The 25,554-nt window shown below is 40.1% G+C and overlaps 1 non-coding gene and 1 pseudogene across 1 annotated transcript; both read right to left on the minus strand.

The window, feature by feature from the left end:
* Positions 1 to 22,905: 22,905 nt before the first annotated feature.
* On the minus strand, positions 22,906 to 22,981 carry LOC131257258 (small nucleolar RNA R160). Its single transcript, XR_009177266.1, has one exon. It is a non-coding gene; the product is annotated as a small nucleolar RNA R160 (small nucleolar RNA).
* A 1,036-nt stretch (positions 22,982 to 24,017) lies between these two features.
* Positions 24,018 to 24,088, minus strand: LOC131257257 (small nucleolar RNA R160; annotated as a pseudogene).
* Between the last annotated feature and the right edge of the window lie 1,466 nt (positions 24,089 to 25,554).

The following is a 25,554-nucleotide window of genomic DNA, read 5'->3' on the forward strand; positions in this document are numbered from 1 at the left end:
GTGGACCGCACACTGTTGATTGAACGGCCACCATTAAAAACTTCCGGGGGCAACACAACTTTAGGATCAAGCTGATTTTTTTTCCCTTCATCCGAGTCTGCATGACCTAATCAACAGTTTAGATGTCAAATAACCATTACAGTGGGCCTTAAGAGGTTTTTAATGGTGAACATTCAATCACTACTGTTTTTTCATGGTGTGGTCCACATAATATTTTTATATATATCTAATTTTTTGGATCAAGCCCTAAAATTATCTTTAAAAATGGATGGACGGAGTGGATAAAACATATACATCATGGTGAGGTCCACATCGCACCCGACCACTAGCCGATGGCAGCTCACTGTCCAAACCGCGTCCTAGCGGTCGGTGCTGTGTGAACCCATCATGCTGTATGTGTTTCACGCCGTCCATCTATTTTTCTAAATCATTTTATCGCTCAATCCTAAAAATAAGCAAAATATAAATATCAGGTGGACCACACCACATGAAAACAGTAGTGATCCAAACCCACCGTTAAAAAACTTCTGGGCCCACTGTAATGTCTATTTAACATCCAATGTGTATGATTATATCGTACAAACCTGGACGATGAAAAAAAAAACGAATATAAGCTTGATCCAAAACTTTTGTTGCTCCCATGAAATTTGTAGTAGCGGGCATTTACTTGACATTGATCTATTTTATTTTTTTCAATAATACTGTAAAATAATGACGGGACGAAATTCGTTAAGTTAAAATATAGAAAGATGGAAAGAAGTTTTTTGGTATGAATCTTTTACGTTTCATATAATTAAACTTTTATTCATACTTTAGATTAATTGAGCCGGTCACATTCAAACTTTCCTCCTATATTAAAATAAAATGATTTATATATATATATATATATATATATATATATATATATATATATAAACAGAATTGCCCTCATTATGAAACAATTCTTACCAAACGAGTCATATGCTATATATCTCCTTTTAACTCTTCAACTAATGATTGTAAATACACATTAAAGTTATGCCATGTACCATTATTACATGGATTAAAAGTGTTAATATAATAAATTCGTTTCACATGCATAAATAAAATAAAAAAAATACGCATAACTACCGTAATAGACAGACAAATGTATAACTTATTCACATCACCAAAGGGATTAAATATGTCCATCACGAGTCTCAACTAAACAATACACATGAATAACACATGAGCCTGATTTTTAGGCCCTAAGCCTAAGCTTTAGTGTGTCATCTAATGATTGGAGTGAATTGGGCACAATTTGCCCATGAAAAAAAAAATCCAAGGCTCCTCAACTATGTTCCTCGACCATACTTTTTACTTGCATCTTTACCTAGCCATGTCAGGAACGCCATTGATGCCGCTTTGGTGAGGATGTGATTGTGGGTTCCACCTTAATGTATGTGTCACATATCTATTATGTTCCTCTGTTTTGTGAGCTCATTTTTTAGTATGGCCCAAAAATAAAATAATTCAAATAACAAGGGAACTATACTACACAAACAATATTGATAATTGAATGCCCCCCATTAAAAATTTCCTAGTACCCATTGTAATGTTTATTTGCCATCCAACCTATTGATGAGGTCACACCAACCTAAGGGCCTGTTTGGGAGCGTGGATTTGGAACCCCCTGGATTCGCAACCCCCAGGATTGGAAACCCCCTGGATTGGCAATCCTCTCGGTGTGTTTGGCACCCTAGAGTGTGAATCAACTTTAATTCAAAAATACCTATACATGGTATATTTACGGGGGTTTGAATTTAATTACTAAATCAACTTTAATATCCCCAATTAGTGAGATATATAATTTTTGACACTATGGTTGTGATAAGCCCGCTAAAATATATGCTTTGCCTAAAAATGATGAAATTCCAAGTCTCAGATGGACCGCAAGCACAAGATCATGTCCGAGTGACTAACCAACGATTTTTAACCGTTGATTAATATGGACAATGTTTGGATGGTGCTGGACAATATTTGGACGGTGCTGATCATCGTTAGTGGGCCATGTGCCCAGTAGAATGATAGTGTACAGTGACATACATTTATACTTGCAACTATTGAAATGATTTTAGGTATAATCCAAGCTCTCACCTTGGATTACAAACCCCCTCAAAGAGAGGATTGGGAACCCCCTGGATTGGCAATCCCCAGTTGCTTTATGGGGCCAAACAACCAAGGGGATTTGAAACCCCCTCTAATCCCCTCCAATTCCCTCCAATCCCCTCCAATCCAAGGTGCCAAACGACCCCTAAAGGAAGGGAAAACACAAATATTAGCTTCATTCAAAACTTTAGTGGCCCTGAAAACATTTTTAACAGTGGTGTTCGTTTAACATTGTCTCCCGTTGGGTAGTTCACGTGAGATTTGGATCTACTTCATTTTTTAGCTCAGATGGGATTAGGGCTGAAAGTCGGGTGGCTTGGGTCAGGCTAGTGTTCAACCCTGGCCTAACCCAAGGTTGGGTTGGGAATTCTCAACCCAAGCCCAATCCAAGCGGGCTCGATTGGGTTGGTCCGTTAGTCAGGTGGATATATGCTAATATTATTGTTGTTACGTTAGTTTATTATATTTTAATACATGTCTTATTTTTTGTACCTATGATTTTATTAATTATATACATAATTATTTATTGTAAAGAACTTTTTTTTTCCAAATAAATAAGCTAAAATATAGGGCAACACTTCTTTAAAAGTCATGTTGTTCAGCATATAATCTATTTGAGAGAGAGAAATCCCACGTATCTTGTTAGCTTGAGTCATCGAAAATTACGTGGACTAATGAGGCCCGACGACACTGGAATTTCAAGTGCCTTCAACACAGACGATCCACACACAATTATATATCGATCGGGTTCAAATTGGGTCAGACAACCCGAGACTTCAACCCAAGCTTGAGACTGAACCCAATACATCCTACCCGAGCCCAACCCAATGTCAGGTCGGTCAGGGGTCGGTTGGGTTGAACCCGCCCGACTTTCAGCCTTAGGTGGGATGGAATTGCATTTGGTCCCATGCAAATTCCATCTTGGGTTTGGAAGGGACATTAGGGATTGAGATTAAGTGGGAATTGCATTTGGTCCCATGTAGGATTTCTAAATCCACTACACATGGGCTCCACATTGATGCATGCTTAAACCATGCGGGCCATCCATATAAGCCATTTTTACAAGTGACATTCTAGTTATATATGTGTATAAGTGACCGACCTCTGTTGTGAGTTTGCTTTGTTAATTACAATTTCATGGTCCCCAAAATGGAATTTTTCTTAGTCGTGTTTTTCCATGGCAAGAATTTTATCCCAAATATGGGATTGCATGACCCTAATACCATAGTATTTCTAAACATACAATCATTGTGCAGCATTAATTCCATCTAATTCAAATCCATACAATTTAATCCCACAGACAAAACAAGCATCTGAAAAATTGGATCGACAGAGTAGATAAAACACATATATTATGGTGGGGGCCACATATCACCATCAAATAGCCGCTCGCAGTAGGCAATCCATGTTCACGGATGAGATTACCAGATGCAATTTGGCTAGTGACCCCACACCAGCCGGCTAGCTGGTGTGAAAGCTCTATGGAACTAGGTTCACTCTTGCTCCAGCGGTAGACTCTCGGGAGTTTCAACACCTGGTCAAATGTTCAAGTACCCATCGGTGGTGAAATCCCATTACCACGTGAGTGTGTGGGGGTGTGTGTGCGTGTGTAAAAAAAAAGAAAAAAGCTTTATGGGAACTTAACATGATGTATGTGTTTTATCACGTAGTCCATCCATTTTTTTCATCTTATTTAGGTATATGAGCAGAAAAATGAGTCAGATCCAAATCACTGGACCACACCACAGGTAAATAGTTTTGATTGAACATCCAACATTAAGAACTTCACGAGGCTCACTGTACTGTTTATTTGCCTTCCAACCTATTGATAAGGTTAGATGGCAAGTATACGTAGTTAAAAAAAAAAGAAAAAAGAAAAAAAAGACATGTTGGAGAGCGCAACTGATTGGATATGGTTCACACAGACAGTAACCTCCAACCTTTTATGTATGCATGACATCCATCCTCTTAAATACATTGCCTCATCATAAGGATCACCTTTAAAAAAATTTAATAATATTTGATCGGCGAGTATATCGTACCTCTTTTTTACTATTATCAATGGTTAGAAATTATTTTTTATGACGTGACTCAATAATGAGTAAATAGTGATGATCTTTGCGCTAAGGGCTGTTAGGATACCACCAAATAAGTTACTTTTTCTACTTAGGGCGTGTTTGGCCGGGCGCTGGATATGGAATTACGACGACTTTCGAGGGTTATCCATGAACATCCCATCCCACAGACTGTTTGGACAGTCGACTGGCGCCGCCCTCGTAAACTGCGCGGGTTATCCATGAGTCAGTTCAGCAAATCCCTCTGCCAGTTTCGCCATCCCTCCATACCCCATGGGATTCGCCAATGGATATGGAAGGACGGTCTTCAGACGGCGGGCGCAGGAGACCGGTCGGGTGATGGAAGCGATGACTCCAACCGACAGCTGCCGTGCATGTGATTATAAATTGAGAGGTGCTGGTTGGTGGGGATAGGTAAGAGATCGAGAGGTGAGTCCTCTTCCCCTCCTTCACTAGCCAGGGTTTTGACGGGCGCTGTTTGCTTGTTGAGATCAAGTCATTCTTCTTCCCCGTCATTTATAGGCAGAGTATTGACGGTCAGCGTTTGCAGGTAGGTAACCGAACCAACTCATAGAGAATGGGTTTTTCCAACCTCTGTTGTGTTTGTGCCCTGTTGTTGCTGATGAACATATCTTCAAATCAGTTTTTGGATAGGTTCACTGCTGGATTGGGATTTTTAGCTTCTTTTGAGGAATTGGAAACCAGTTATCATGAAAATGCACCACATGACCAAGATGGCCCAATTTAAAATAATTGAGGTTGTGTGGATTGGTTTGGTAAATCACAATAACTGATTTACCCTCCGGATTTCATAAACCATTTTTCATGCCTGGAAAAATCAATCTCGCTGCCCATCACTAACAACTTTCCTAAACCCACACGCCTATGGAGCCCTGTCCATCCACATGCAAGCACGCATGCTAACATCAGGTGGGTAACGGTGGGCCTGACGTTCTGGATGTATCCTCAAATGGACTGGATGTACAAGAATGCTTGCCAAGCTTTGCATCAGGTGGGTAATAGTATGCCTGACGTTCTGGATGTATCCTCAAATGGACTGGATGTACAAGAAATTATTGATAGAAACAATTGTTTTGGTCATTCTTTTACATGGTGTGGCCCGTGTGAGGAACAAGGTGGCGTGTATTTAGGCCAATGAATATGAACTGCAAGGCTGGACATATAGAAATTCATCGGATATGGAATTAAATGGGTATGCTGTTTGGAACACATTTGTTGTTTGGAAGATCATATGGTTATTTGAAATGCATTTGTAACTGCATTCAAGTAGTTAGATGGAGTGTTACTTGATAGTTAATAATCACATAAAGTGAAAGAAGCTTTGCTTCAAATTGATCAATCTGTAATTGTCAATTAATCTTGATTGAAGGCACTGATTGCTTAATATTTGCAGTTGAGCATATTTCTCTTATTGGTAAATTGTAAAAAGCACAAAATAGGAAACAGTGTATAGTTCCTTGTTTGTACTTTTCACTGTATGTGGTCTTAATCCGTTGTCAATGACCTTCAAGAACTTAAAGTAGGATTCAAACTTGAACTTGGTTGTTTGAAGTATTTCAATGGTTTGTCACCTGGACGTGAAATAGCTCTTTGCCAGTACAATACATCTACTAATTAATTTTTGGAGTTCAGAACAATACATATAAATTTTCTCTGTTTTACAATCTTTATAATATTTTTTATGGAAATGTGTACCTATGCATTATCGGGGAAACCGAAAAAAACTTTGTATTCTATGTATTTATCTTCTTCTACATATGCAATTGCATGCTACTTTTAAACTAAAATTTTAAAATATCAGAACAATTAGGCAAACCAAAGTAAATAAAAAGAGGCTTCAAACTGATATTTTGTGCTTCTTCCTATCTTTTCACTGAGCTTTCTCTTAGAATATATACTCTTTGTTCTTCTGATGGGAATGGTGCCTTTAGGACATCCTCCATTCAAATACCACAGTTGTGCTATGGCTTTGGATTCCTATGAAGATGCCATCTTGCTTTCATCAAACAACCCTTTTGGATGGAAAGCAGGCCTCGGCCTATATTAAAAAAATAGAACCCAACTAACATCAACAACTATGAAGAAGAAAAGAAAAATAAAAAATAAAAAAAACAATAGACAAAAACCTAGAAAGACTAGAGATGGCAAAAACATTCCATTGGAATGGCATCTTTGTCTCCCAAACTCTTGGGCCAACATGATAACTTCTCATGGTGGATATTACTGATAATCACAATGTTTATCTTGACTTCCATGTTTTAGTTTCCTACAACACAAATCTTCCAAGCAAATGATACAGACATGGAATAGGCCCTACACAACTGCATTTTTCAAGCAAGGCAATGTAAACATGATATAAGTCACGCAACATACAGAAGGCTAACTATTAAATGTGAAATGGTACAAACCCTTGTCATCTTTTTTCTTTACTGTTTTCTTTTAAAGATTGAAGTTTGGTGATGCCGGTTAAATAAACGGCAATCCAATTTCTGTTAGAAGTTCAAGCAACTTCAAATTGCTGTAGTAGCATACTGATGACTGTCAACAGATAATTGGTTCAAAAAGCTTGTCACCATCTGTTCTGGTTGGGTTGTGTTAAGATGCATTAAACCTAATACACAGGTTAGTAAATATTTTAATTAGGAAAATGACCCAGTTTGGAGCAGCCATTAGGTAGATGTTGAATCGTTTTTTCAACAGTGGAACATTTACCTTAAAATTAAATTAGTTTGACTGATAGTGTTGGCTTTGGTGAAACAGATAATTATGCATTTGCAATCATTGAGTTAACGTGTGTGACATAAGTAGCTATGCATTTGCAATCACTGAGTTAACATGTGTGATGTGTTTTTCATGTGCGCATATATTAACAAGCTCAGGTGCAAAATATAGTCGATCATTTATATATTGTCTAAGAGTGGTAGCATGTTTGTTTCACTAAGCAAAAATTATTAGGTAACTTTGTTGTTGTTGTGGATGTTACATTCATGATAAGGAGACATGTCTGTTGTAACCCACCATAGAAAATCCATCAATTAGTAATCTGTTAACACATGCAAGTCAATAGGCACACCAATATGCCGTATGCACTCTATTGTAAATGATTTTTAAGGCTGCGGCTTCCGCTGGACAAACTTTTTTTAGAGTGATTTTTAATAACTGACAGCTATCCATTACCTTCTTGTATAGTTAGTCTTTATGCTCTTTTCTAATTTCTTATAATACCGTTTGTGTTTGTCAAAAAAGAAGAAGAATCGGATCAATCATAGAAAAACCATTTTTTTGTTTTCTTCTTGTGTTTTGCAGCTATAATCTTTGTTAGAAGAGTGGATATTTTTATTTTCTTCTTCTTGTGTTCTGCAGCTGTAATCTCTATTAGAAGAGTGAATATTTTTGTTTTCTTCTTCTTATGTTCTTCTGCTGTAATCTTTGTTAGAAGAGTGGATATTTTTGTTTTCTTCTTCTTGTGTTATGCAGCTGTAATCTCTGTTAGAAGAGTTGATATTTTTGTTTTCTTCTTCTTGTGTTTTGCAACTGTGATCTCTGTTAGAAGAGTGGATATTTTGTTTTCTTCTTCTTGTATTCTGCTGCTGTAATCTCTATTAGAAAAGTGAAATCTCTTGTTTTCTTCTTCTTATGTTCTGCTGCTATAATATCTATTAGAAAAGTATAAGACTGCAGAATTCATTTATGGGTTTTGATTAATGAACTGGGTTTATGAGATTTTTTCTTTTTCTAAGAGCTTAAAAGTATTTTCCCAAACATAGATATTACTGTTTTTTTGTTGGATTTTAAGAAGGAGCTTTGGTTGAGCTTTAAATAGAAAACAAAAAAATACAACTAGTTTGATTCATCTTTTTTGTGAAAACAGTATCATGGGTTGCTATCCATTCTAAAGAATCACTTTTATTAGGCAATTGATATTTGCAACCATCCATCCAAGGCCTAGAAAGAAGATAGCTATAGAAAATAAGGCCAACTCAAGGATCGATTGGATCATCCAATCAAGGTGATTTTGCATGCGGCCCATTAAATGTGTTCTGGACTTAATGGATAATTCAGAGTGTCCAAGTTAACCAATACAAGTAGGAGCAGCACTAGAACAACTGACGAGTGACCTCGGGTTTTCCCTGTACACTAATGCTACTTCATTTTGTTGGTCATTGATTGGATTATCGCATGCATCTAATGCTACTCCAACTCTAAGAAAATGGCAAGCCAGATTGTACTTTGTACTATACTTGCCAAACACCCTACAAGACCAAATTGCACTTTGTATTATACCTACCAAACGCAATAGAAGACTATAATGCATTTTGGACATGCGTGGACCAAATAAACAAATTCAGGTTTGTAGACAACTCCTTTCCTGATTTCATAGGGAAGGTCCCGACTTCCAATTCTCTTGAATCCACCCCAGGATAACTTGGAATAATGGGTATTTCTCACCTAGTGTAGATCAGATGAAAGGCAATAATCATCGATATCTCCATTGAACTTGGGTGGTTTGATTGTTTCAATATACGTAAAATTGTTTTAGTTGCAAGTAACTATACAAAATAACAATGCACATAGAAATAGAGTAGGAGTTGTGAAGATATTTATTAAACCATCGACGTTGTATATCTAGGTGTAGGTGACCAAGCCAAATGGGTAGCGAAGAGGAGGAGGACGAACGTAGGGCCGTGGTCGTTCAAGCGGTGGCAGCTTGTGTGGCAGCGGTTGGAGAATACTGCCAAGCTTATATGTTTAAACAACTGACACGTTTTGGGGATGATGAGCGGGCAAGGTTCATCAACTCGATTATTCGGGCCACTGATCGGGACTGTGTTACCCAACTCAGGATGAGTCGAGAAGCATTTTTCTTGTTATGTTCTCAACTCCGTGAGAAGACACTTCTTCGTGATAGTCGGAATGTCAGTCTTGAAGAACAAGTCGTTATTTTTCTTCATACGGTGGGGCCATAATGTTTGCAATCGTGTCATAGGGCATCGTTTCATTTGTTCGGGTGAAATGGTTAGCCGGCATTTTCATCACATTCTTGATGCGGTGGTATCACTGTACCCTGCTTATGTGAAACAGGCCGGACAAGAGCCACCCACCGACCTCCAAACAAATCAAAATTGGGCCTCATATTTTCAGGTATAAGTATTTCTGAAGGTCTCTTACCTACTATACTGTTCAGTTTTGTCCATCAATTTATAAATACATGCCGGTTTAATTCACATGTAACACATCATAGGACTGTGTTGGTGCAATTGACGGTACACATATTCCAGCGCATGTTCCAGCACCCGATCATGCTTGCTTTCGCAACCGAAAAGGGTTTTGTCCCAAAATGTTCTTGCAGCCTGCTCATTTGATATGAAAATATTGTATCTGCTAGCCGGTTGGGAAGGTTCTGCATCAGACGCGAGGGTGCTACACAATGCATTGACTCGAACCAATGATCCTTTAACGGTCCCAAATGGTAGATCACTATAATCGTTACACTGGAATACATTTTAATAGTTAATGGTTCAATCTGATACGCTTAATGTAACATTAGTTCTAATGTGTAGGAAAATTTTACATAGTCGACGCTGGATATGCCCATTCGCCAGGATTTATGGCTCCTTACCGCGGTGTTCGATACCATTTGCAAGAGTATCGAAGTGGCAGAGCACCGTCAAACATGAGGGAGTTGTTTAATTATCGTCATGCCCAGGCGCGGAATGCAATTGAACGTTGTTTTGGCTTAGTGAAGGGTAGATTTCCGATACTGAAGACGGCGATCCAATATCCATTTGAAACACAAGTGAAAGTTGTCATTGCTTGCTTTGTCTTACATAATTTCATTCGATCTGATATTGATTGCGGTGAAGATATACAGGCTGTTGGTATATCAGTAGGTGAGGTGGAGGGTAACCCTACACCCACCGAGGTCTCCACGGATGACGAGCAGCAGTGTTTATTTCGATCGAATCAAATGGAGAAAGAAGCGTGGATTAGGGCGCGCGATGCTATCGCAGAGCGAATGTGGGCAGATGCGCAATGTAATAGTAGGATAAGATAGCACAGTAGATAGTCGTTACATTATTATTTACTTTTTGCAAGTTCTGTCTTGACGTATAAAGTACATTACACCAAATGTGTTGTAACTAAATGAAGCGGACAAGGATTATTTTGCGTCCTGTTAATCAACCGTATAATTTGTCTAAAACTTTGCGACTTTCTTTACACATATGAACTTAGGTGGTTTGATTGTTTGAATAACATGGCATATAATAGTTTGTTTTCTGTGTAGGTGAAATGTCGGACAATTGTCTATCTGATACATCCACACCTATACAATCACCCGTTCGGTCCCCTACTTTACCTACGCGATGTTCACCGCGAGAAAAGACAGTCAAATCCCTTGCAGAACCCCTCTTTCGGGCAGCAAAGAGCAAGTGGAGCTCTCCAATGGATCAGGTTTTATGTAACACATTGTTGGAACAAATCGCCCTGGGAAGGAAAGCCGACAATGGCTTCAAAAGAGAAGCATATCAAGTTGCGGCCCAGCAAGTGACAAGACAAACAGGGGTGCCTGTCACCTGGCAGAACATACAAAACAGACTACAATATCACAAAAGAGAGTACAATGTTGTCAGGGACATGCTTGCTGCTAGTGGATTCGGTTGGGACAATGAGCGTATGGTGGTCACTGCGCCAGATGAAGTATGAGAAAAGTATCTTAAGGTACTATTAAATCTAGTTGTTCTATATCTGTATATTCCATGTATTAGCTTTCAACCCAAACCTCTGATTATATAAATCTGAATACATGGAAATAATGCCGAGTATTCTGTTTCTGTAGTCACACCCACGCGTTGCAAGACTACGGGGCAAGAGGATCGAGAGAATGGATGACCTAGGGGTTATCGTCGGCTATGATCAAGCGACTGGATGTTATGTAAAGGGATCAAGGACAATGGTTGCATCGTCATCTAGGATTAATCGAGATCTGAATGAGACTTGGACGGAGTTAGATGACGATCTTGACGATCATGTTGACCTCTCCGAGGATACGTTAGGGGATTCTATAGGGACCATGCGCGGTCAATTTTCCTGGGACACACCGAGCATGCTAAATCGATGCTATCGCGGCACTCTCACTCAGACATTTGATACAGATCATGGCCGCAGTGGGAGTGGGAGTAGCACCAAAAAACGACAACGCCCACCTCGACCATGTGATGTACTTGGCGTTTCTTTGAGGTTTGTTGTGGACGCTATGAGTGACTTTGGGCTAGGAAAGGAGGTCAATAGAACTAGCAAAGTTTTGGATGTCCTCGAAGAGGTGCAGGGCCTAACCAACTCTGAGTTCATTGAAGTTGGTCAGCTCTTAAGTAGAGACAAGAACATGGCATCCTTCTTTGTTAGCCTACGCCCTGAGCGCCGCGTGGATTGGTTAAAACAAACCCTCCGAGAGAAGTTTGGTGATGGTGCTAGTGGTTCCGTTTGATGGGCTTCGTCCGATGATGATACAGTTTATGCTTCTGGAATTGTAATAACTAATATATTTTTTTTGGCTTGGTTGTGTGGATTCCTTTTTTGGTTTGGGATTGGTTTGATCCTGGTAGGTTTACATTTTGTGGATGACATTAAACTGCTTACAATCGATAACATTAAACATTTTGTGGATGACATTAAACTCCCAAAAATTGGCACATGTAAGCTCTAATATAGGTCTTCGACGAGGGAGCAAGGTACGTGTTAATATGGGTTTCAATGCAATGCAATAGCCCCACCAAGGCAGGTGTAAATAAGAAATTCATCTTACTTCTCTTTCTTCAATATCAGATATAGACATTTGTATCTACATATATCTTATTGTATCCGCTATCTTCATTTCACTATGCGATCTCCTGAATTGATTGAGTGTTATTTGTTTTTGTAGATGAAGAAGGAAAAATATTACGTTATTCTAGTTGGTCGTCGTGCAGGGATATATCTATCCTGGGAAGAGGCCCGATTGGAAGTAGAAGGATACAGAAACAGTAGGTTATGGGCCTTCAAAAACTGGAGAGAAGCTGTAGCTTATTGGGAGAGTTATCATTCTGGCACCATTGCTCAAGCAAGTATAGTATCGCCACATATCGAGGCACCTGCATCCCATTCCAACGAAGGGCTCGCCTCCCGGATGACGTCATGGTCGTCGACCCAACAGACGACCCGAATAGTGGTTTCTCGTGCGACTTCAACGGATGATGCCGACGTGTCAAGGGGTGAAACGTTAGCTGCATTGCTAACGGGTATTGTAGTTGTGTTTTTTATTTTGTATATTGTCATCAAACTTTAGTCACTTGATTTTCCTAGTAAACAATTTCAATACTAATTAAGCATACCATGATACTATGTTACATGGAATGCAATTCCTACTCGACAACTTTTTGCTGATATACTTATCTTAATTGATGCAGCTATCATTAAAGTGAATTGAATGACAGTAATATGTCGTCGTTAAATAGATGGCGAGCAAAGTTAGCAAGTCCAGACCGACACCATGGAGCCTAGTTTTGGATAGCATGAAAATGGGCCCCACCCATCCTATAGTATAGCATGCTCGAACAAGCCTGAGTTTTGGATTAGAGTATGATTTTTAATTCATATTCCCCTTCATTGTGAAGAGTCAGTCCCAGTGATTCAGATATGATAAAAGAGACACCATGGTAGCCCCACATAAATATAAATGGTTGGTGTTTCATCCTAATTGTTCCCTGTATTGGTGCTCATATGGGTTTATGCATCTAGATGATTCTTGGCCCCAAGACCCGACCACAGGAGTATGTCTGATAGATGGAGTAGATTTTGAAAGAGTTGATCACACATTTAAATCTCTTTATTTTGAAAGAGACCTTCGTTATGCCCATGTGTTGGTTCAATAAAGCTCATGTATGCACTACACATGGATTGGCATGGCATGATAGGTCTCAGGCCAAAGTCTGCAAAGCAAATCTATGTTAGTAGAAAACTTTGTTAAAGGTTTCTAACTCATTCCCCTGTTTCCAATACTGTGGCATACACATAGACTGGACCAGATGTTATTTTTGAAAAAACATGTAGAAGGTAGGACCATCCTTATGGATGGAGTACAACTCCCGACGCCATCTCTCTTTTTTCGTCTCATTTTAGAAACAAAAATGAAAACAAAAAAAAAAAAAAAAAAAAAGAAGAAAGAAGGAAAAAAGCTATACACTGTTATACCCCACACCTCATCTGAGAACATGTGACCGTTCACCGCATGTTTAACAAATGGCAATGCCTCTTTCACCATACACTACGGACGCGGACTTCCTGCGAAAGCCTTTCGCAGGAAGTTCTTGCGCAAGGATTCTGGGTGGGGCCTATTGTGATGTTTGTGAGAAATCAAATCCGTCCATCTATTTTTCGACCTCATTTTAAGACATGATACCAAAAATGAGGAGGATCCAAAACTCAAGTGGGCAATAGGAGATGAAACAGTGAGAAAAGGAACGCCCACCATTGAAACCTTCCTAGGCTCCACCTTGCTGTTTATATGCCATCTAAACCATTTATAAGGTCATTTTCACTCAGATAAAGTGAAAACACTATAAAATTATACTGTTACAAAACTTTTATGTCCATATAAATGTTTCAACGGTGGCCACTAAATCTTCACTATTTCCTCTCGTGTGGCTCACTTGAGTTTTGGATCCTCCTCATTTTTTGTCTAACATCATGAAATGAGCTTCAAAAATGGATAGAGGGATTGATTTCTCACAAACATCTGAGTAGGCCCCACATAGAAACCTTGTGCAGGAACTTCATGCGAAAGGCTTTCATAGGAAATCGGCGTCCATACACTACCATAGTTGTATCGAAATCCAGACCGCCCAATTCTCCACCCAATGGATGGAGCACAACTTCTCAAAATCACCATAACAACACGAACTAGTTTAGCTCCAACCATCCAATTTATAACTATAAACTGGATGGTTAGGATTGCTTAACAAGTCCAGTTTTCGACATATGCTCCATCAACAATGTGCCTCACGACCTGGACGGTCTGGATGTCCATACAAGAATTAACTTGGACGAGTCAGTGTCACTCTTAGATGGTGATAAACTATCACAGGAGTCTAACCAGATTCAAAGAAACCAAGGAATGATAGAATGTATACAATGTATACACTAAACATGGGTGTATATCGGATGTGTAGACCCAATGAAAAGGGAAGGAAGATGATGACTGCATACACCAATGTTCAGAATATATACCAGGCACCGTATCATTCATAGAGAAAACCAAACACCCCAAAAAAACTAGCTAAGATGGAGAATGACTGTAAAACAGTGCTATCAAACTCTCAACAAATATATACTAATCTCTGGCCCACCATTCCCATCAGGATTCATCATCAAAATCGGCTTATGAATCTCTTGCCCCGATTACTCGCTCGAACCTGGATCTCATGTACATGAGCTCACCCTCGGACCATCTTCCATTGCGCAGCAGCACGCCTGCACCAATCGAAACGGGTCCCACTGCCTTCAGTACCTTCCACTCAGCGGGCCCACACTCTCGCTGAATCGCGTACCCACATTTCCGTTGCAATTAGTCCTCGACTGTAATTCATCCTGCAACCTGACCCCTTTCTTCTCGACCATCCGATCAGACTCCAGTGCATTTCTCACTAGGCCCGACGCCATCTCTCTAATCCAGTCTCATCCTATAAAATGATGTATAGAGGATGATGGACGGTATGGATGAGACACAAACATCATGGTGGGGCCCACGTAGCACCGACCCAATCCTTTTCCCTCGTTGCGTGGAATACTATGCAAGAAGTGGGCAGGTGTTGGAAATGGCAGACGTCTAGTTCCATGGGATTGGTCCGGCCATCCCAAACACGAACGGCTGCAAATCGGTGGTGTGAACCGAATCCAACAGCCATCCCAAACACGCTGGCTTTTCATTGTGGAATTCGTTCCATCCTATGGGATTAGCCGACATCCACTAGCACCACCATCATTACCTTAAAAACGCTTCCATCCCACCAAATCCCATGGGATTGGTCCGGCTAAACACGCCCGTTATAGTAATAAATAACTCACTTCACACAAGTTTTATTTATAATTAGTTATAAGTAATTTTTTTACTTAAGAAGTACATAATCACTTCAGTTATCTTTCTTTTAACCTTTTTAACTTTTCATTAGTTGTTGAAGAGAGAAATAGGAGAGATGAAGAGAGAAGAAGTTGATAAGTATATTATTTAACAAACATACATATTTTATTAGATTGTAAATTCTCAATATTAATGAAATGCTAAATAGGCGGTGGACTGCATCAGCGGGAAGTCCCTAGCTGGCTGGAAATGGTCTTATTGGATCTCAAGAATTTGAAAGCTTAGCCGTCCTTTAGGATCTCTCACATCCTTAGAGAAGCAAAAGGTACAGCGGATGGATTGGAGGAGGGCAATAAGGTGTTCTGAAATGAAGCATGTATATGCTGTGATTGCGGTGGATGAGTAAAATGTCTCTAACAACTCTTCAAATTGGATAAGGAAACAGTTCGTTCAACTAGGTTTGCATGTGGGTCCCTGATGTAGAGCGGGTCGCAGACAATTACATGGCCAAGATGGATCAGAAAAGGCCCGGTCGACGACAGAAGTGATCCAGACCATCGAACCTTAAATCGGGCGTATCTTGCAATCCGGAATGAGTTATCTGACGTAAAATATATGATTTTGGGGTAGAACGAGCTACTGAAGCCAACCAACCCAGCTATGCTGGGTTGCGCAGCCCGGAATTGCGAAAAACCCCTGGAGTGATGGTCGTTTCCCTGTTTTAATTTCGTTTTTACTATAAATAGTAAGTTTTAGTTTGATTATAATTCTTCATCCGTCGGGCTTTAGGAGTTGCGCCCAACATGAAAAGAGCTTAGAATAATTAGGAGAACGGTTTGGTGAAGCCAAATAGGACACTTACTATTTTTGGCCGAAAACCTTACGCACTAGTAGACATCACGACCGTCTATAAATAGTAAGTTTACTATTTATAGTAAGTCGCGAATTCTAAGAGTTTGAGTTGTAGTTTGCTTCTAATTTCTTTCTCATTGCTTGGTAGCCCTATTTAAAGGGTTGTGAACTCATTTTTATTCATCAATTAATCAATTTCGAATTTATTAGAATTTATTTCTATTTTCTGCTTTCTTTTCCTCGTGGATTCGAGAAGTCTCTGTGAGGAGTCCAGAGAAGCTCCGTGGATTCGGGGTAGTTATCCTCATCACGTTCATCCATGCGTCAATTGGTATCAGAGCGAGGATTTCCCTTGGGCCGATGGCAAACAACGAAGTTATGAATCAAAATCCTGTGGACGGTGATCCAGGGATTCGTTATCTTTCGGAAAGAATGGAAGCTTTCCACCGGGAGAGTCAGTTGACTATGCAAGGGCTGCAGGCAACTCTCGACCGTCTTGCGGATGCGCTACTTCCGCCCCGAGCCCTAGGTGGTGGAGCCACCACCCAATTGACGCAGGGATGAACGTGATGAGGATAACTACCCCGAATCCACGGAGCTTCTCTGGACTCCTCACAGAGACTTCTCGAATCCACGAGGAAAAGAAAGCAGAAAATAGAAATAAATTCTAATAAATTCGAAATTGATTAATTGATGAATAAAAACGAGTTCACAACCCTTTAAATAGGGCTACCAAGCAATGAGAAAGAAATTAGAAGCAAACTACAACTCAAACTCTTAGAATCCGCGACTTACTATAAATAGTAAACTTACTATTTATAGACGGTCGTGATGTCTACTAGTGCGCAAGGTTTTCGGCCAAAAATAGTAAGTGTCCTATTTGGCTTCACCAAACCGTTCTCCTAATTATTCTAAGCTCTTTTCATGTTGGGCGCAACTCCTAAAGCCCGACGGATGAAGAGTTATAATCAAACTAAAACTTACTATTTATAGTAAAAACGAAATTAAAACAGGGAAACGACCATCACTCCAGGGGTTTTTCGCAATTCCGGGCTGCGCAACCCGGCGTAGCTGGGTTGGTTGGCTTCAGTAGCTCGTTCTACCCCAAAATCATATATTTTACGTCAGATAACTCATTCCGGATTGCAAGATACGCCCGATTTAAGGTTCGATGGTCTGGATCACTTCTGTCGTCGACCGGGCCTTTTCTGATCCATCTTGGCCATGTAATTGTCTGCGACCCGCTCTACATCAGTCCCTCATGGTGTGTACCTGTCTATGAGGGTGACTCCATCGTGAGAAGAGGGTGAGTCCAAAAATAAGCCGATCCAATTATTATATGAGCCACAACATGAATTTAAAGGTTTTGGGTGGTGGTCAATTGTTTTTTTTTTATGTTGTAGTTCACATGGTGATTGGATAGGCTTGATTTTTGGGATATTTCTTCATCATGACATGGATCGCCTAATGGATTAGATGGCATATACAGGATAGTGGGCCCTACACAGGTAACAATGTGCACGAGGAACATGGATTGGATACTACTTGGCAGTCCCTGGCTCTGAGGGGCCACCGTGATGTATGGGTTTTATCCACGCTATTCATCCATTTATGTATGGGTTTTATCCACACTGTCCACCCATTTTACCGGGGCTTTTGCAAGTTCCTGTGCAAGGATGCTAGATGGGGACCACTGCGATATTTGTGAGAAGTCCACCCTATCCATCTATTTTGTCAGCTCATTTTAGGACATGCAACCAAAAATGAGGTGGATCCAAAACTCATGTGGGCCATACGAGAGGAAACAGTGGGGATTCAATGAGCACCATTGAAACATTCTTATGGCCATAAAAGTTTTGTATGAGACTAAATTTTTTGTGTTTTCACTTCAGCGCAGTGGTGATAACCTTATAAACGGTTTGGATGGCATATAAACGTCAAGTGGAGCCACATGAGGTTTGGAAGGTTTCAACTTCTCTCTAGTGTGAGCCACATGAGGTTTGGATCCACCTCATATTTTCGTTACATGTCTAAAATAAGCCATGGGCAAATCCGCAATTTTAGGTACTACTCCAAAAATAGGCAGATCCAAGCCTCTGGGCACAACAACACGGGAAGTAACAATGATAATAAGACCCACCATTGAAACCTTCCTAGGGCCCATCCTAACTGATTGTTAATTGCCATCCGACATGCTCACAATGTCAAATAAACCTGGATGAAGAGAAAACACGAATATCAAATTGATCCAAAACTTCTGTAGCCCCAAAAAGTTTTCAACAGTGGGTGTTTAATCCCCATTGTGTGGTCCACTCGAGCTTTAGAAATGTCTCATCTTTGGGCTTGTACCCTAAATTGATTTGGCAAAATGGACGAACAGTGGATAAAACTCACTAGTCCGAATCCTCTGTTGCTGGTGAACAGGAATTTCCGGATTCCTGCATTTTCACTGGGCCATGTCATCATGTATTATTAGGAAACGGGGCTACTATCCCACCAGCCAATGGCTGGTAATCAGTGTTATGTGAGCCTCACTATGATGTATGTGTTTCCTCCATGACGTCCATCTATTTTTCTAGGTCATTTTAAGATATGAGATAAAAAATGAGGTATATCTCAGTCTAAAGTGGGCCACATTACAGGAAATAGTGTTGAATGAGCGTCAACTGTTACAAACCTTTTGGGGCCATAAAAGTTTTGGATCAAATTAATCTTGGTTTTTTTCCTCATCTGGGCCTGTATGACCTACTCAACAGATTTTGGATGTCAAATAAACAGTACAGTAGTTTTAGAAGGATTTTAATGGTGGATATCCAATCACTATTGTTTTTCTGTGGTGTGGTCCCCTGAGATCTATATCCCTCTCATTTTTCGTATCAAGTTGTAAAATGACCTGTAAAAATGGATGAACGGAATGGATGAAACACATACATCATGGTGAGGCCCACAGAACACTGACCATCAGCTACCGGGCCAGTGGTAGGGAGTAGTCAATCCGTTATATGGTGTGGAACAGTGATGATGTCACGGTGATGGTGTGGACGAATGAAAATAAAGGAATTAAGAAATTCATATTTACTACATAAATGGATTAACTACTCCCCCGGCCACTAGCCAATGTTGTGGGCCCCACCATGATGTATGTGTTTCATCCATTCCATCCATCTATTTTTCTAGATCTTTTTACGAAGGAAATAAGAAATTCATATTTCCCACGTGAACGGATTATCTACTCCCCCTGCCAACAGCCAATGTTGTGGGCCCCACCATGACGTATGTGTTTCATCCATTCCGTCCATCCATTTTTCTAGATCTTTTTATGGTATGAAACAAAAAATGAGTAATATAACAATCTCAAGTGGACCACATTATAGGAAACAGTGTTGAATGAATTTCGACCATTAAAAACTTCTTGGGTTGGATGAAGCTGATCTTTGTTTTTTCCCTTCATATGGGTCTGCATGACCTAATCAACAGACTAGATGCCAAATAAACAGTACAGCGGAGCTCAGAAGGATTTTAATGGTGGATGTCCAATCAATATTGTTTTCCTGTGGTGTGGTGTACCTGAGATTTATATTCCTCTCATTTTTGGGATCAATCTGAAATGATCTTTAAAAATGGATGAACGGAATGGATGAAGCATGTACATCATGATGGGGCCTACAGAGCACCGACCATCAGCCCGTGGCTGGTGGCAGGGGGAGTAGCCAATCCGTTCTCTTCCCAACGAGGGAGGATCCGGATTCGTACAGGAACCGGACTTCCCAAGGACAGCAACGTACACATTTCCTTCCCGCCCTTTTCACCTATTTGAAATCTGAAGAACCCAAAACAAAACATGACTTCCACACCCTCAATTCTGAACTTTTTCACCCCTCCAAACCCCCAAAAAATGACAACCACCCCCAAAATTCAAACCTCTCTCTCCTCTTCCTCTGCACCCACCTTCAAGAAGCCAAGCAAATCCACTCCCTCATGATCAAATCCTCCCAAATCTTTGACCCCTACTCAGCAAGCCGACTCACCGAGTTCTACACCATCTCGACTATAGTTCCCTTGGATATGCCCAGAAAATCCTCGACTCCGTAGAACAATCCTACCCATTCATATGGAACATTGTCATAAGGGGCCACCTTAAGAAACATGACCCCATCAAAGCCATCCATCTCTACCATCAGATGAAAAGCCGGTCCGTCGAGCCCGATCACTACTCCTTCACATCCCTTCTCAAGGCATGCACCCAACTGCCCGCGCCTCTGATCGGAAAACAGCTCCACTCTCAGATCATCAAGCACGGGCTCGAATCCAGTATCTTCATCCGCAACAAGCTTATCCATCTCTACGCCATCCCTGGTGCACTTGCAGATGCTCGCAAGGTATTCGATGAAAGTACTGACTTGGACATTGTCACTTGGAACAGCATGTTAGAAGGGTATGCCAATGACAGAGATGGCAAGTCTCTACACCAACTCTTCGATCAAATGCCGTATCGGGATATAGTGTCTTGGAACACGATGATCGCATACTATGTGTAGGTGGGCCAATTCAAGGAAGCGAATATGATGTTTCGAACAATGCAAGAGAGCAGAGAACAGCCGTATCGAGTGTCTTTGGTTAGTGTTTTATCTACAGTGGCCCACTTTGGTGGTCTTGGACAAGGAATGCTGGTCCATGCTTATATGGAAAAGCATCGAATTGAGATGAATGAGAGCCTCGGTTCAGCGCTCATTAGCATGTACTCAAAATGTGGGTGCTTGGAAGGTGTCATTCAAGCATTGCAGAATAGCAACCGCAAGAACATCGATACTCGGAATGCAATGACCTGTGGCCTAGCTGCAAATGGGCATAGTATAAAAGCTCTCATTTTTTTTCTCAGAGATGATGAATTCTGGTGTGCGGCCCAATGCAATCACCTTCTCTTGTGCCTTGAATGCATGCGACCATGCCAGGATGGTCAATGATGGCATCGAGTATTTTAGGAAAATGACAGATGTTTATGGGATTGAACCTGACATTGCGCATTATGGATGTATGGTTGATCTATTCAGCCGGGTAGGTCTGTTCAATAAGGCAGAGGAGATTATGAGAAAGATGCCTATGGACCCAGATGCTGTTATGTGGAAGGCTTTGTTGGGTGCTTGTAGAATCCATAGGAATTTCGAGCTGGGTGAGTGTGCAGGCATTCGGCTGATTGAATTGGCCCCAGATGATCACGCAGGGTATGTTCTGTTATCAAACTTATATGTGACGGCAGATAATTGGGATGGAGTTTATAAGGTGAGGAAGATGATGTTTGAAAGAGGGATAAGGAAGTTACCTGGATGCAGTTCAATCGAAGTGGATGGCGTCGTTCATGAATTTGTTGTTGGAGATGCAACCCATTTTCGGGAAAAGGAGATTTATGAAATGCTTGGTGAAATGGGTGATAGATTGAAGGTCGATGGGTATGAGCCTTATACTGAACAGGTATTGCTTGATATTGATGAGGAAGAAGTGAAGCAGACTTCATTGAGTCATCATAGCGAGAAGTTGGCGATTGCCTTTGGATTCATCAGCACAAGCCCTGGTACGACAATACATGTGGTGAAAAACCTACGGGTATGCAGCGACTGTCATTCAGCAATCAAGCTTCTATCAAAGATATACGACCGGGGCATCATTGTCAGGGATTCAAATAGGTTCCACTATTTAAAAGACGGGTCCTGTTCCTGCGGGGATTATTGGTGATGTTCTTGAAAATTTTTTGTTAGGAGTGCTGCTCACCAGTGTACAATATCAGGTGGACCCACCATGCAAATGCACTGGCACAAAAGTCAGGCTAGTCCATTCATCGAGTGGGCCACACGTGCATGTCAAATATGGCTTGTCATTGGGCAAATGAGATGAAAAAAAAATAAAAATACAAATACAAATCTTCTTTATTTACTTCTCCAATATTTCATTACATGAGCTGAGCTGTATCAGTGGCACAAAGATGGGAATATACATCTATCTGTAAATTTCCTTCCTACAACTGAAAAACAAATAACTGCTTCATATAAACATGCAGCTTACCATCAGTACACAGGCTGATGACTGTCTGCGGTTTTAGTAGTAACGGAGCCAACCACAATGTAATCATCAAAAAAGATATTGCCTCGGTGAAATTATTGAGATGTTGAAATACATGAATTGCAAAAGGCCGGGTATGAATGCATGGCATGGTTCTTGGTCTTGCGAGGAACCCATGTTTCTTAACTCGTTGTTCCGTCTTTGCCCTCATTCTCAACCTTCTTCTCCATAATAGAATCAAATATGGATTTCTTCATCTATAGATCAAAAGCACCAAAGCATCATGCAACATTAGTCAGAATATGAAGGAAAAGCAAAAACAGAGAAAAGTAAAAGAAAAAAAGGGAGGGGCTACAATAAATAACTTATACAGCTTCATAGACCTTTAATTGAAATTTTTTGCAAGCATCTGTAAATCTGACCTCCAAATAGCTGGGAGAAAGGCTGTGAAAATGATAATGGCAATGATGATTATAGAGCTTCATGGCCAACAAGCATTCCATGATATCAACAGCTACAGAATGGATTTGATGCAATCATAAGCTTAGCTTATCATCAAAACAATGTCCATGATATCTATCTACATCTTGAGAAGACATCCACAAATAACATTTTATCAATCATCTTCGACCACCAGTGGGCCACATTTGTTTTACACAAGCGAGCAAAGCATGAGAACTTCAAAGACCATTATATTTTTCTACATAAAATTCATAGCAAAGTATGTCATCATTTTGCTTTGTTTTCAGTTTAATGGCTTATCCTAGGGTGAAAGGTATGAAGAAAACAATTGAGAGAGAAAACCTTCAATACACTGCCAATAAAAGCCTACATATTATAAGATCACGTGAAGCAAGCATACCAAAAATCTCAATAGAACATTGTAAATTCTCAGTTGTATCTCATGCAATAAACAAGGAAACCAGAGAATTTTAAAAACTATTATGTGCTCCGATTTTTAGTTTTCCACACCATACTCAGCATATCAACCCACCATTTTGCTTTGAAAACAGATTATCATTGGGAAGGGAAATGCACAAAATCATGCAGAAACAAAATCTAAGATGCATCCCCAAAAAGGACATAGGAACTACAAGGACACATCAGAATCAAACATAAACAAAAAGTCAAGCAATTAGAAAATTTTGAAGATTATGATGTGAATCTAAATGATGTTCATTGAACTATTTATTGCAATTTAATTCAGTTGTGCATACAGATGCAGCCTCTAGTAAGAAAATCAAGCAATCTCTATAAAGAGGGGGAAAAAAGAAGCCATCTTCCATCTACCCTCGGAACTACTGACTTGGACTAAGAATGACCATCCCCATAGTTCCAAGGGATTGTACTTTCGAAGTTGCCTTCACCAATCAATGTGCTGGATGGATCTTATGCATGTAAGCAAAGCAATGAAAGAACTTTGAAGACCCCCAGCGAAACAGAATCCTAACTATAAGGTCACATCACAAGAAAAGCTGACTAAAGATCTGAATAAAACTTAAACACTGCCCCCAATTTAAAATTCTCAGTCATATCTTATGGAGTGAGCAAAACAATCAGAGAACTTAAGATGGTGCTTCCACACATGTCATTTTGCTTTGTTTTTACAAAACACAATATTGCATTCCAAAAAACAATATGGGAACTTCAAGGGCACATCATAAGCTTAAAAGAAAAAATAAGAAGAAGCAGAAGAAGAAGAGAGTAAAAACTAACAATCCCAAGAACCACTCTCCTTACGAGACATTCTCACCCTTATCTCATGCAATGAGCAAAGCAATCAAAGAACTTTGAAGAATATTACAAGTATGCACATCAACTTTAGAGAATAGTAGCTCATCTTGCTTTCCTTTCACAAAAACACCTGATCATAGGGTGATGAGGACATCACGTCACATACATCTTGTAACACCCTGAACATTTCAATACCCGAGTATTGAAAGTTCTTGAGTGTTACCGTGAAATTTAATGTAACAATTATATGAGCACGATACCAATCTATCCTAACCTTACATCAAATTCTTGACACGAACCTAACCATTGGAAACGATCTCCATTCAATAGATCGAGCCATCTGACTGTCGATTGTAAGACAAGACCATCCATCAGAAGATTTGACATATGTGCCTTCCCTTAAACGAATTGGCGAATAACTCTTCATCTGTAATAATTTAGATACATGTTCTTTTGTAAGAATTGCTTAGAAACGTGCCTATAAACACCTAGAACAATCGGATTTCCTAAAACTCTTAGATTATCAATAATTACGAAAATGTCATTAACCTAAGCCCTTGAATTCCAGAACATATAATTCTCATGATCCATTTCAAGTAAAAATTTACATCATGGCTATCTATCATAAATTAACCATACATGTCAAATTTCAACTCTTAGATCATTCTAAAAGTGACCCGATTGACAGATCAGCCCCTTAACCGTTGATTTTGGTGTCCATCGAGTGAAAAAAGGTCATGGGTAGTCGTAGTGAGATATTTTCCTCTCTCCTCTTTGTTTGTGTGATCTTATGAGCAGGTTGGATGACAAATAAACATAACAGCAAGGCCTAGAAAGGTTTCAGCGGTGGAAACCATAATACTACTGCTTCATGGAATACAGTCCACCTGATCTTTGGATATACTTCAATTTTGGGCTAGACCCCTTGAATTAGATAGACAAAAGGAGTAGACGGAGTAGATTGCTCGAAAACATCACTGTGGACCCCACAGCTGATCATGAGTGTGCACACACTCGTGCACTTGTTGTGCACTGGACAAAAAAAATTTCGTTTGACCCGACAATTCAAAAAGAAAGGGGGAATTTGACCGTACTGACCTCGAAGTTTGGTCAAATTACCTCGGGAGGTACTACGTTCCAGATATCCCAAGAGTGGCCTTCTGACATCTTTTGAAAATTATTTATGATGAAAATGCCCCTGTCCTTGGTTCAGAAGTCATACAGTCATGGAGTGAATAAGAAGTTACCTTCTGTTTCAACACCCGAGAAAGTGACGGATTGGCTACTCCCCCTACCACCAGCAAATGGCTGGTGCTCGGTGGTATGTGGGCCCCACCACTATGTATGTGTTTCATCCATGTCATCCATATATTTTTCCATATCATTTTATGGTATGAGACCAAAAATGAGGTATATCCCAATCTCAAGTGGACCACATTATAGGAAACAGTGTTGAATGAGCGTCGTAGACCATTAAAAACTTTTTGGGGGACATAAAAGTTTTGTATCAAGTTGATCTTTGTTTTTTCCCTTCATCTGTGTCTGTACGACCTAATCAACAAATTGGATGTCAAATAA

The sequence above is a fragment of the Magnolia sinica genome, chromosome 9 (genome assembly GCF_029962835.1).
Source record: "Magnolia sinica isolate HGM2019 chromosome 9, MsV1, whole genome shotgun sequence".
Lineage (NCBI taxonomy): Eukaryota > Viridiplantae > Streptophyta > Magnoliopsida > Magnoliales > Magnoliaceae > Magnolia > Magnolia sinica.